This window comes from Stegostoma tigrinum, unplaced genomic scaffold, assembly GCF_030684315.1.
Source record: "Stegostoma tigrinum isolate sSteTig4 unplaced genomic scaffold, sSteTig4.hap1 scaffold_73, whole genome shotgun sequence".
Taxonomy (NCBI): Eukaryota; Metazoa; Chordata; class Chondrichthyes; order Orectolobiformes; family Stegostomatidae; genus Stegostoma; species Stegostoma tigrinum.
The window spans coordinates 1696489-1711465 of record NW_026728674.1 but is presented as its reverse complement, the minus strand read 5'-3'; positions in this window follow the sequence as shown (position 1 = coordinate 1711465).

The window sequence follows — 14977 nt, the reverse complement described above, 5'->3', positions numbered from 1 at the left end:
GGGTACTTAAGGAGGTGGCTCTAGAAATCGTGAACACATTGGTAATCATTTTCCAATGTTCTGTAGATTCAGCATCAGTTCCTGCGAATTGGAGGGTGGCTAATGTTGTCCCACTTTTCAAGAAAGGAGGGAGAGCGAAAACAAGAAATTATAGACCGGTTAGCGGGACGTCAGTAGTGGGAAAGATGCTGGAGTCAATTATAAAAGATGAAATTACTACCATTTGGATAGCAGTAACGGATAGGTCAGAGTCAGCATGGATTTACAAAGGGGCAATCATGCTTGACTAATCTTCTGGAATTTTTTGAGGACATAACTATGAAGATGGACAAGGGAGAACCAATGGATGTCATGTACCTGGACTTTCAGAAAGCCGTTGATAAAGTCCCACACAGGAGATTATTGAGCAAAATTAGGGCACATGTTATTGGGAGCCAAATACTGAGTTGGATTGAAAATTGGCTGGCTGACAGGAAGCAAAGAGTAGTGATAAATGGGTCCCTTTCGGAATGGCAGGCGGTGATCAGTGGGGGACCGCCAGGTTCGGCGCTGGGACCGCAGCTATTTACAATATACATTAATGATACAGATGAAGGCACTAAAAGTAATATTCGAAAATTTGCTCCTGAAACACAGCTGGGTGGCAGTGTGAAATGTGAGGAGGATGTTATGTGAATGCAGGGTGACTTGGACAGGCTCGGTGAGTGGATGGATGCATGGCAGATGCAGTTTCATGTGGACAAATGTGTGGTGATCCACTTTGCTGGCAAGAATAGGAAGGCAGATTACTATCTAAATAGAGTCAAGTTGGTAAAGGGGAAGTAAAACGCAATCTAGGTATTCTTGTACATGAGTCAATGAAAGCGAGCATGCAGGTACAGCAGGCAGTGAAGAAAGCTAATGGCTTAGAAAGATGAGAGGAAGTCTGATTGAGACGTATAAGATTATTAAAGGATTGGACACTCTGGAGGCAGGAAGCATGTTTCTGCTGATGGGTGAGTCCAGAACCAGAGGACACAGTTTAAAAATAAGGGGTAGGCCATTTAGAACAGAGTTGAGGAAAATCTTCTTCACCCAGAGAGTGGTGGATATTGGAATGCTCTGCCCCAGAAGGCAGTGGAGGCCAGGTCTCTGGATAGTTTCAAGAAAGAGATGGATAGAGCTCTTAACCGTTGATTCCACTGTCTTTATGGGGATAAGGCAGGGACAGGATACTGATTGTGGATGATCAGCCATGATTATAATGAATGGTGGTGTTGGCTCAAAGGGCCGAATGGCCTACTCCTGCACCTGTTGTCCATTGTAAAAGTTAATTGTATAAGAATGATGAAGACTGTCCCTTTATATATGATGTTGGCAGCTTGTTCAGATAGGGAAAACAACATGGTTGATCTTGATTCTGCTCCTATTTGTTACACCGAAGCCTCTTCGAACAACAATTCTTGAATGTTGATGGGACGTTGAAACGCAGGTAGATTATCGTGATCACTTGTTGAAAATGGATAGCAGCTGGTAGTTCTCTTTCCTCTCAACCACTGACCAGTAGGCAATGGTCAAACGGTACCTAACCCAGAGGCCACAAGCTCCCCTGAGACATGATGTCAGTTGAGTCTCATGAATAACTACCTGCAGATGGACTATCTCTAGATAAAGCATGGTATTAAATCCCACATATACTGCTCTCAACCATTTTAATCGAAGTGTTTTTCACTCGTTGTATAGAAACAGATCACACAAACTGAAATGGCATATGCGCAAATACCAACATAGAAGTTCCATATTCCATTTTGTTTAAAGTTGTATTTATAAAATGATAGGGTGAAGCATTAATCTTCACAAATCATATTAAGATGCTGTAGAAATCTGTGGAAGTGGGAAATTTGTTTTTTGATTCAATACATGTCTGACAAATGACAGTTCAAAGAGATCTTTGTTTCAGCTGGAGTGGGTAGTGGAGTCGGCCTCATTAGGGACATTTCAGTGACGATTAGACAGGCATATGGATGGTAATATAAGATAGGGGTGGAGGTTAGATGGACCTGAGGTTTAGGGTAAACATTTCGGCACAACACTGTGGGCTGAAGGGCCTGTACTGTTCTATGTTCTATGTATGTTATGCTGTATTCAAATAAGTAAAGTCAGTCAGTGACATTCTGCAACTTCCTTTTCCAGGGGTAGGAGTGGAAGAATCAGAGTGCTTTCTTTGAAAATTGGCTTCATGTGTCTCTCCGAGGGTTGTCTGGAGGAAAAATACAAGTGTCAGTACTAAATCTATCATTGCTGATACACATGTAAACTGTAGATTTAACTGTACATAAACTTTGTTTAACAAACTAGCACACTCAATAAACTGACAAAAATTATACACCGGATGTTGACTGTATTCTCGTAATCCATGTGATGTCTGGTGAGGGTGCAAGTGAGAAGGCTCTCTGCCATTAAGTTTTAGTTAAGGGAAAGTTGCATCATTGCTGAAGTTATTTATGCTGTAAATGAAGGAGAACAGTGATGCGTATATCCCATGCATTATGTTCCTCTTATTGAGTGTGTGTTTTTTGTGTGTGTGGAAATATTGATCGACTGGAATTTTTGATTACTCAGCACATTCCTGGTACCACGGGTACTGTTTAACAAAAGGTTTGCTGTCTTAGTATATTTCTCTATTTAGTCACTGCCACTATTAATGTTTAGTTATAGCGTGGTCTTTACAGAATCTGCACAGTGCATTCCTGCTGGATAAATGATGCACTACATCTGTATGATGCCATTGCTTCTCAACGACACCAACTTAGCAGCTGTTTTTGTTACCAATCATGTTTTCATCATTAGAATACTTGGAAAATATTCAGAAGTGCTGTATGGCTCGACTGCTCACTTGCAGCAGTGATAACACTTAATGTGAGGTCATGTTTTTCCCCATTTGATGTTGTGTTGTCAACAATGTATCTCACAACTAATGGGCATATTTCATTGAAACCTGGTCTGTACAGGTATGGTCCAAGGAAGAACTGATTAGTTTTTGACAGATCTAGATTTATTTCTCTATTTTTTAAAAACATCAGTTAAAATTCGTTGGATAGGCAAATGATCATCTTTCCAGAATATTGTTGATTGATTTAGAATGTTGTGGATTGTGACAGCCCTGATAGTAGAATTTTTCATAACTATCAAAATATGAGCAGAATTTTCAGAGCAGATTATCAAATTGGCCTGAAGCTTTCTCAGTGAGGTAGAAGCTTTTAATAAAAGGATTTATTTTGTCGGCCTTGCTTTTACAAAGAATCAGTCAAGTGGAGAAATGCCTCAAAGAAAAGCTGTGTAATTATTGAGTCATGGATGTTTGTTGCACAGGAGGAGGCCGTGTGGCCTGTCGTTAGTGCACTGCTCAACAAAGATCTGTCTACATTGAACTCTCAGTACATTGATTTCCTTTTTGATTGTGTGACCCATAGCCCTGGAGCCTACGGCAACAGAAGTGAATATCTAAATACTGCTTAAATATTCAGACACTTTCTGAATCAGCCACACTTTCCGTCAGTGAGTTCATGTCAACTAATGGAAAAAGCAGCTTCCAGTTATCCTTTCTATGCCCTTCAAAATCTTAAAACACCTTTTACCAGGTCCCCTTGTCTGCTCCAATCTTGTCATCGGTCAGATGGGCAGGTCAGTGACAGATTGATATAGCCTGAAGAAGGAATAAGATAAGAGAGTACTTAATGTGGCAAAGCCTGTCGTGCCCGAGGAGGTCAGCAACGGCAGTCAGCAGTGAAGTCCACTGGCAAGGATGGGCGGGTTTTAGCCCAGCGCAGGGAATACAAACCATCACGGGGGAAGCCTCGTTCAGAGTGTCTGCAAACTCGTGGCTTAGGAATGGACTGTAATAGAACATAGAACATAGAACAGAACAGTACAGCACAGAACAGGCCCTTCAGCCCACAATGTTGTGCCGACCATTGATCTTCATGTATGCACCCTCAAATTTCTGTGACCATATGCATGTCCAGCAGTCTCATAAATGACCCCAATGACCTTGCTTCCACAACTGCTGCTGGCAACGCATTCCATGCTCTCACAACTCTCTGTGTAAAGAACCCGCCTCTGACATCCCCTCTATACTTTCCTCCAACCAGCTAAAAACTATGACCCCTCATGCTAGCCATTTCTGCCCTGGGAAATAGTCTCTGGCTATCAACTCTATCTATGCCTCTCATTATCTTGTATACCTCAATTAGGTCTCCTCTCCTCCTCCTTTTCTCCAATGAAAAGAGACCGAGCTCAGTCAACCTCTCTTCATAAGATAAGCCCTCCCGTCCAGGCAGCATCCTGGTAAACCTCCTCCTGAACCCTCTCCAAAGCATCCACATCTTTCCTATAATAGGGCGACCATAACTGGACGCAGTATTCCAAGTGCGGTCTAACCAAAGTTTTATAGAGCTGCAACAAGATCTCATGACTCTTAAACTCAATCCCCCTGTTAATGAAAGCCAAAACACCATATGCTTTCTTAACAACCCTGTCCACTTGGGTGGCCATTTTAAGGGATCTCTGTATCTGCACATCAAGATCCCTCTGTTCCTCCACACTGCCAAGAATCCTATCCTTAATCCTGTACTCAGCTTTCAAATTCAACCTTCCAAAATGCATCACGTCGCATTTATCCAAGTTGAACTCCATCTGCCACCTCTCAGCCCATCTCTGCATCCTGTCAATGTCCCGCTGCAGCCTGCAACAGCCCTCTACACTGTCAACGACACCTCCGACCTTTGTGTCGTCTGCAAACTTGCTGACCCATCCTTCAATCCCCTCATCCAAGTCATTAATAAAAATTACAAACAGTAGAGGCCCAAGGACAGAGCCCTGTGGAACCCCACTCACCACTGACTTCCAGGCAGAATATTTTCCTTCTACTTGTCTTTCTGTTATGCCCCAAGGGAAAAAGCAATGAAAGTGCCGCTAATTTTTTGCACGGCGAGCTGCTGAATATTAACCAGTCTCTCACCATTGCCATCACCTTGCTCTTGTGAAGACAGACATGGATAAAGTTCTCAAAGCTGATAGAAAATTGAAAGCCCTCACATCCTGTGACGATGGTAAGTTTCCTTTCTTTAAAAAAAAATGCTTGCAGTTTAATTGGCATAATAAAGACCACAGTGGCTCTGGGTAACACTGCTGCCTCACGGCACCAGCAACTTGGGTTCACTTCCACCCTTTGGTGTGTGTGGAGTTTGCACGTTCTCCATGTGTCTGCATGGGTTTTCTCCGGGTGCTCCAGTTTCCTCCCACAGTCAAAAGATGTGCAACGTAGGTGGATTGGTCATGCTAAATTTCCCAAGGTGTTCAGTGATGTGTATGTTAGATGAGTTATCGGTGGATGGGTCTGGGTTGGATGCTGTGAGGGGCAGTGTGGACATGTTGGGCTGACGGACGTGTTTCCACGCTGTAAGGATTCTCTGATTCATGATTCTATGATCTCACTGAGCGCAAAGGTACAATATTGGCTGGTCATATTTGTCTCACCTCTTCACACATGGACAGTAAAGCTTTAATTTCAGTTTCTATGTTTTTGCAACGTGTCTGCTGTCTATAACAAGGCTGACTATATCTCCTTCTCTAATGCGCATCTCCTGTCCCCTAACACCAGGAGGTGACACTTGCTTTTCACTTAGTACAATCAGTAAAACAATAGCCTCCATATTACATCCAGCGGCTTCTCTTAACGCTCACATACTGTTCTTTTTTAGCTCCAGGTATTGACTGCTCGTCATTTCTTATTCCTCATCTCATCTCTCTCTCACACACTGTCTCTCTCGCTCTCTGTCTGTATCTCTCCTCTCCCTATTCTCCCCCAACACTTGACTCAGGCACAAACAGAAGTTCACGGTCACACTATGTTGCACATGCATATCCTATCCCTCATGCACAAACGTACTATCCACACACAGACACAGACACACACACAGAGGCACACACGCACGCACAGGCACACAGTCACATTCTCACTCATTCATAGTCCATACTGTCACATAGTCATGCATGGTCTTGCACACATTCCGTGGCACACTTGCATGCTCTGTCGTAGGATCTTTTGCCAATGTTCATACTCTCAACACACAGACACACGCACACTCCCACAAAACTCTCCCTCACACACTTAGGCTTACAAATTCACTTCCTCTCAAACTCACTCGCTCTCACAGACACACTCACTCCCTCATGCATGCTGTAACACTCCCTTTTGTGCTGATTCTTGTTTACACACTCTCGAGCACAGTCACTGGCGCACACATTCTGTCGTGCGCACACTCACACTTTCATGCACTGTCTTTGCACTCTTGAACACAATCATATGCTCACCTCTCCCTTGCACACAGTCAATTTGATTTGAGTCATCATTATCACATGTGCCTAGGTACAGAGAAAAGTTTTGCTATGCACGCAGTATAGACAGATCATACCATACAAGGTGCATTAGTGAAATGGAACATAGTGACAGCTACAGAGAGCGAGATCAAAATTAGATTTAAAATTTTAAGTGTTCTATTCAGATGTGCAGGAACAGCGGTGAAGAAGCTGTTCTGGGATCTGTTCACACGTGAATACTAACTTTTTGACATCTTCCCTTCAGAAAAGGGTAGAAGCCAGTGGAATTAGGGGGTGAGAAAGGCCTTTGATTATGTCAGTTGCTTTCCTGAGGCAGCGGTAAGTATAGGTGGATTCAATGAATGGAAGGCTGATTTGCATGGTGGACTATGTTATTTTCATGACTCTGGAGTTTGTTGTTTTCTTCGGAAGAGCAGCTGCCATACCATGCTGTGATATGCATCCAGATAGGATGCTTTCTCTGGTACATCAATGAAAGTTGCCCTTTATATTTGAATTGCCTTAGCCTCCTGGGAAGTAGACACATTGGTGTGCTTTTTTGCCCATTGCGACAATCTGGGTGGACGAGATTTTTCACAGTCATTGATGTGACTCCATTATGGCGTGTTAACCAGGTCAACCATGTCATTCAGGGTATCCTGAAGGAGGAGGACCGTATGACACAGCTCAATGTACACATTGGTAAGATGAGTGATGAGGTCTTGCATCAAGCGTTCCGAGAGCTAGGCAGTGGGTTAAATAGCAGGACCTGTAAAGTTGTAATCTCTGGATTATTCCTGGTGCCACATGCTGAGAAGGCAAGAAAAAGGGGAAGAAAGCAGATGAATGCTTGGCTCAAGTGTTTGTGTTTGGGGGGGGATTTAGACACTTGGATCTGAAGGACAATTTGTGGGGATGGTATATCCTCTACAAGTGGGCTAGTCTGCAGCTGAACCAGAAAAGAACCAAAATCCTTGCACGAGGGTTTGCTAATGTGGTGAGGAATTTAAGCGAGAGGCCTGCAAGCAGTGGGCAATGGAAGAGCAGGTAATTCACTGAGGGGTGAGAAACTAATAAAATAAAGATTATATTAGGGGATTTGAACTTCACAACATTAATTGAGATAACATAAAAGTTTGACTTGGGAAATAATTCTTTAAATACATTTGAGAGATGATTTAACATCAACATGTAGACGAGCTTGTAAGGGACAGTGCAATGCTGGACCTATTTCTGGGACACAAAGCCAGTGTTCAGGGTGACAGTGGCTAAGTGCATAAGTCCCTGTGACCATGACAACAGACTTTTCAACATGGGAGAGGAGATCTGTTTAAAACAAATGTTTTTGGCTTAGGGTAAGGCATATTTTATTGAAACAAGGCAGGATCTGGGTAAAATATTTTGGGAAGTGACTTGCGGGCGAATCTACAGCTGTATAGTTGGATACGTCCAGAAAAGGAACTGGGAGAGTAAAGGCCAGTTATATTCCGTTTTGGGTGAAATTTATGATCAACAAGCCTGGAGAACCCTGGATCTTGAGGAATGTTCAGGACATGTTTATGACAAGTGCAAAGGGAGCAAATGAATGGATGACTCGTGACGTATAAAAATGAAGCGTGAAGAAACGGTGGTGGCCAAGATTGGAAAGAATATCAAGATATTCTACAGGCATATCAAGCAGGAGAATAACCAGGGAAAGAGTAGGGCCAATTAGAAACCGTGGTGTACGAGGGGTGATGGGGCAATCTGTGTTTGGAAGTGAAGGGCATTGATACAGTAGACAAGTGCCTCCCATCTGTCCTCCCTTCAAGGAGGAGCATTGAATTGTATAAAGCAGGAAGATGCAGTGTGAAATTGAAATTATTGGCTGGTTTAAAAGTGAACAAATCCCCAGTTGTTTCCAAGACTGCTGTGGGAGAAGAGAAAGAAAATCTCTTCAGAGATAGTAGGAACTGCAGAGGTAGCACAGAACAATGAGGCTCTTCCTCTGTTGGAGCAGAGGTCATTGATCTTGCAGCACTGCTGGATGGTTCTTTCGGTGGTTGAGACTGCATTGACACTGGACAGCCTCAGATCAGTCTGGCCGAGTCTTGTGTCGTGGTCTCCTGTGCTTGTCCTTGGGAAAGAGGACAGTCCTCCACTGCACCAATCCATCCACCAGGACCTCCAGGTCCCTAACTGTAAAATAAGTTGCTAATTTCCCCTTTCCTGCCCTGTCTCGGACAAATGCTATGAACTGTATAAGGCAGTTCTGGATTCTGAGCATTTTACTGGTTCACAATATCCATTAAACATGGCACAAGTGACAGTAATACCGGGATGGTCCAGTTACGATGAGTGGGAGAACTAACTAGCGTCGGCTGAGAGAGGCACAACAGGAGCATTGTTGCTAGTTATTGAATAGGTTTGCCACAACAGAGTGAGAAAATTTGTTAGGTGTTTTGGAGAGATACTGTCCTTGCAGTGCAATAAAAATAAAACTGAACTGATTCACTCCAGTGTTTTGGACCTGAAGATTGAAGAACAGAATTAGACCATTCAGCCCATTGAGTGGGATCTATCATTCTCAATCCCATTCTCCTGTGTCCAGACTAAGCAAGAACATATCTATCTATGCCTGAAATCAACTCTGACTTGGCCACCACAGGTTTCTGCATCAACGAGTTCCACAGATTCACAACTTTCTGACTGAATAAATTCCTCCTCATCTCCATCCTGAAGGGTGGTCCCTTTGACTCTGAGGCTGTGCCCTCAGGTCCTGGCCTCTCCTACTCGTGGAAACATCATCTCCATGTCCACTCTATCCAGGCCTAAATTACCTTCAGTGTGATCCCCTTCGTCCTTCTAAACTCCATCGAGTACAGACCCAGAGTTCTCAGCCACTCCTCACATGACAGTGCCTTCATCCCCAGGATTATGTTTGAGAACCTCCTCTAGACCCTGACAAAGGCCAGCACATCTTCCTTAGATAGATGGCCAAAAACTGCTCTTAATATTACAAATGCAATGGGACCAGAGCCTTACACAGCCTCAGCAATACATCTCTGCTCTTGTATTTTTGCCGTCTTGAAATGAATGCTGACATTGCATTTGCCTTCCCAACTGCCAACTGAACCTGCATGTTAAAAGAATCCTGAACTGGGTGATCTTTGTGCTTCAGATTTCTGAAGCCTTTCCCCATTTAGAAAACAGCCTATGCCTGCACTGCCACTTCTCTACAGACTCTCTGTGACCTCCCCACTTCCTCAACACTACTTGCTTCTCCACCTATCGAAATGTCATCTGCAAACTTAGCAACAACGCCCTGTGGACAACAATACCATTAGTTCCTTTGTCCAGATTGCTGATGTATAACGTGAATGGCTGTTGTCTGAACTCTGATGACTGCGGAACTCCTGTAGTTGCTGGCTGCCATCCTGAAAAAGACCCTTTTATTGCCACTCTCTGCATTCTGCCAGTTAGCCGATCCTCTATCCATGCCAGTACCTACTCCCTAACACCATAAGCTCATTTTTTTTAAAATTTTGAAGCCTCCTGTGTGGCACCTTGTCAAAGGCTTTCTGGAAATCCATCAGATAAAGTTCAATGGCTCTCTTTTGTTTTTCACTCACTGGTTACCTTCTCAAAGAATCTAACAGAGACCTTCCCTTGACAAAGTTGTGTTTTCTCAGCCCAATTTAGCATGTATTTCCAAGTATTACCATGTCCTTCCAAGTACTTTCCGGTCTCATCCTGAATAATGGATTCTAAAATCTGACCTAATGACCAGTGCTAGGCTAACAAGTCTATAATTTCTCACCTTTTGCCTCCCTCCATTTTAAACAGGGGTGTTATATTTGCCATTTTGTACTCCTTTGGGACCCACCCTGACTCCAGTAGTTCCTGAAAGATCATCAATACCTGCGTGGTCTTCTCACTGAACTCCTTCAGAACTCTGGGGGGCAGTCCATCTGGTCCATGTAATTTACCGTCTTCTCGGAATTATAGAATTCCTACAGTGCGGAAAGAGGCCATTGGGTCTGTACCATCTCTGCAAAGAACATCCCACCAAGACCCAGCCCTGTACTGTTTCCCCGCAAGCTCGCATTTGCCATGGCTGATCCACCTTGCCTGCACATATTTGGACTGTGGAAGGAAATCAGAACACCTGTCCGAGACGTGTGCAGACATGGGGAGAATGTACAAATTTCACACAGACCCTTTAGCTTCCCCTGTACCTTCTGCTTTGTGATGGCCACCACACTCACTTCTGCTTCAGACTCCCTTAAAGTTCTACTACTGGTGCCTTCCAACCTGAAGACTGATGCAAAATATTTGTTCAGTTCCTCTGGCATTTCTTTGTTTCCCAACGCTACTTATTTGGCCCCTTTTGAAATTTTCTTTGGATTTTCAGGGGTGTTTTACAATAAGAATATCTACTTTATTGTGTTGACAAATGGATTGTTTAGATCATCACAGAAACAATAAGCAAAATTCATCAGTATTCTCATTTAACAATCATATATATATTAATATCACAATCAATGCATTTCCATCAGGTAAGCACGTAGCTGGAACTTTCTAACCCGGCAGTTTTCACTTTTCATTTCTCAGATTTCACTCTGGGACAGAATAGTTGATGTTGACACACTGTTCATTAAAAATAGCATCCATTGTATTTTTCCCCATGTTGTAGCTCGTGGATTTGTGTAACCTTAACACATAGAGTCTGATGAAGGGTCTAGGCCCGAAACGTCAGCTTTTGTGCTCCTGAGATGCTGCTTGGCCTGCTGTGTTCATCCAGCCTCACATTTTATTATCACATAGAGTCCATGTTCATTTTTTATTACTTTAGTGATTTCAGGTGTTACGTTCAGAAGGGTACCATGCTGTAATTCTAGCCTGCTGTTTGCAGAGTAATCCCAATGTGGAAGATTTTGAAAAGGATGTAAATTTCCCTAATTTACCTGTCTTTTAGATCCAAACTGATGGAGACCACTGTCCAGATTACTGTTCTTAACAAGAATGCCTATTTATGACAACTGCATAGATTCTAGCTACAGACAGATATTTATAAACATTGGACACATAGCTGTACAAATTAAAGCTGTAAAGCCCCCTGTCAACTCATCTTGCTGCAAACGAACATCGATGGTAGAGGGATAAAATATTATAGGTGTAAAAAAAGCTTAAGTAAGCTGTTCAGTGGTCCCTGTTCACAGGATTTGCGAAGATGATCTTGAGAATATCAAGCAAATGAATAAATATCCCAGAGTGCCTTATTATCTATTAAAACATGTGTTGATGATATGGCATTGCTATGATCATAAAATAGAACATTGTCCAATTTCCTATGAACATTACCATAGTTTTCATTTGTATTCTCCATGTCGGGAACATACTTAATTGGTACTTTACTGACTAAGTGACCTTTGCTCATCTACAGTGTTCAGTTGCAAACAGCCAATATTTTATTATTCTAATTTTGTAACTTTGGTTTGGAATTTTGTCATAGGAAATGTATTTCACTTATGTTACTCTGCGAAATTGTAGCCAATCCTCCATTGGCAAAGAAACACACAACGACAGAAGTTAATAAAAGAAAGAACTGCATTTATGTAGCACATTTTATGGACTCAGGCACAAAATGTACTTTATACGCAGCTAAACTGCTTTTGAAATGTCGTCACTGATGTAGCATAAGAAAACATGTCGTATTTAAAATAGTCAGAAGTAAAGAAATATGACATAATAAAGAAATAACAAATAGTAAAATATGAAATTATGAATGTAAAGAAATATAAAATCTTCAGCCCCTTGTGAGTGGAGACATAGAATCAGGAGATGCAGAGTCAGTATGGAGCCCACCAGGGAGGAGGCAATTCTGGATCTGGTGTTGTGCAAAGAACCGGATTTGATCAGAGACCTTGAAGTAAAGAAGCCATTAGGAGGTAGTGACGATAATATAATAATTTTTAATCAGCAATTTGAGACGGAGAAGGGAGAATCGGAAGTGTCAGTATTGTATGAACTATGGAGCTATGAGGGTGGAGCTGGCCAAAGTTCAATGGTTCAATACCGTAGCAGGGATGGCAGTGGAACAACAATGGCAGGTACTTCTGGATATAATGCAAAAGGTGCAGGATCAGTCCATTCCAAAGAGTAAGAAAGATCCTAAGGGGAGGCAGGGATGGCCGTGGCTGACGAGAGAAGTTAAGGACTCTATAAAGATAAAAGAGAAGTAGTATATCCGAGCAAAGATGAGCGGGAAGCCGGAGGACTGGGAAGCTTTTAAAGAGCAACAGAAGATAACTAAAAAGGCAATACGCAGAGAATAAAATGAGGTACGAAGGAAAACTGGCGAAAAATATAAAGGAGGATAGTAAAAGTTTTTTTTAGGTGTGTGGAAAAAAAAGGTTAAGACTAAAATTGAGCCCTTGAAGACAGAAACGAGTGCATTTATTTAATGGGAACAAGGAAATGGCAGAAGAGTTGAATAGGTACTTTGGATCTGTCTTCACTAGGCAAGACACAAGCAATTTCCCAGATGTAATCATGGCTGAAGGACCTAGGGTAATGGATGAACTGAAGGATATTTATATTAGGCAAGAAATGATGTTGGATAGACTGTTGGGTCTGAAGGCTGATACGTCCTGATGGTCTGCATCCCAGGGTACTTAAGGAGGTGGCTCTAGAAATCGTGAAGACATTGGTAATCATTTTCCAATGTTCTCTAGATTCAGGATCAGTTCCTGCGGATTGGAGGGTGGCTAATGTTGTCCCACTTTTCAAGAAAGGAGGGAGAGAGAAAATGGAAATTATCGACCGGTTAGCCAGACGTCAGTGGTGGGAAAGAATTATAAAATTAAATTGCGACTCATTTGGACAGCAGCAACAGGATAGGTCAGAGTCAGCATGGATTTACGAAGGGGAAATTGTGCTTGACTTATCTTCTGGAATTTTTTGAGAACGTAACTATGAAAATGGACGAGGGAAAACACGTGGATGTAGTCTACCTGGACTTTCAGAAAGCCTTTGATAAAGTCCCACTTAGGAGATTAGTGAGCAAAATTCGGGCACATGGTATTGTGGGCAAAATACTGACTTTGGTTGTAAACTGGCTGTCTGACAGGAAGCGAAGACTAGTGATAAACGGGTCCCTTTCAGAATGGCAGGTGGTGACCAGTGGGGTACCACAAGGTTCGGTGCTGGGACAGCAGCTGTTTACAATATACATTAATGATATAGATGAAGGCATGAAAAGTAATGTTAGCAAATTTGCCAATGACACAAAGCTGGGTGGCAGTGTGAAATATGAGGAGGATGTTATGAGAATACAGGGTGACTTCGACAGGCTAGGTGAGTGGACGGATGCATGACAGATGCTGTTTAATGTGGATAAATGTGTGGTTATCCACTTTGGTGACAAGAACAAGAAGGCAGATTACTATCGAAATGGAGTCAAGTTAGGTCAAGGGGAAGTACAACGAGATGCAGGTGTTCTTGTACATCAGTCAATGAAAGCAAGCATGCAGGTACAGCAGGCAGTGAAGAAAGCCAATGGCATGCTGGCCTTCAAGAGGAATTGAGTATCGGAGCAAAGAGGTCCATCTGCAGCTGTACCGGGACATGGCTTAGAAGGATGAGAAGGGGTCTGATTGAGACGTATAAGATGATGAAAGGATTAGACACTCTGGAGGCAGGAAGCATGTTTCTGCTGATGATTGAGTCCAGAACCAGGGGACACAGTTTAAAAATAAGGGATAGGGCATTTAGAACAGAGTTGAGGAAAAACTTCTTCACCCAGAGAGTGGTGGATATATGGAATGCGCTGCCCCAGAAGGCAGTGGAGGGCAAGTCTCTGGACACTTTCAAGAAGAGATAGATACAGCTTTTAATGATAGTGGAATCAAGGGTTATGGAGATAAGGCAGGGACAGGATACTGATTGTGGATGATCAGCCATAATTATAATGAATGGTGGTGCTGGCTCGAAGGGCCGAATGGCCTTATCCTGCCCCTGTTGTCTATTGTAAAAGTTAATTGTATAAGAATGATTAAGACGGTCCCTTTATGTATGGTGGTGGCAGCTTGTTCAGATAGGGAAAACAACATGGCTGATCTTGATTCTGCTCCTATTTGTTACACAGAAGCCTCTTCGAGCAATAATTCTTGAATGTTGATGGGACGTTGAAACGCAGGTAGATTATCGTGATCACTTGTTGAAAATGGATAGCAGCTAGTAGTTCTCTTTCCACTCAACTAGTGACCAGTCGGCAATGGTCAAACAGTACATAACCCAGAGGTCACAAGCTCCCCTGAGACATGATGTCAGTTGAGTCTCATGAATAACTACCTGCAGATGGACTATCTGTAGATTAAACATGGTATTAAATCTCACATATACTGCTCTCAACCATTTTAATCAAAGTGTTTATCACTCGTTGCATCGAAACAGATCACACAAACTGAAATGGCATATGCACAAATACCAACATACAAGTTCTATATAGTGGCATTTTGTTTAAAGTTGTATTTATTAAATGAAAGGGTGGAGTATAATCTTCACAAATCATATTAAGATGCTGTAGAAATCTATGGAAGTGAGAAATTTGTTTTTTGATTCAATACATGTGTGA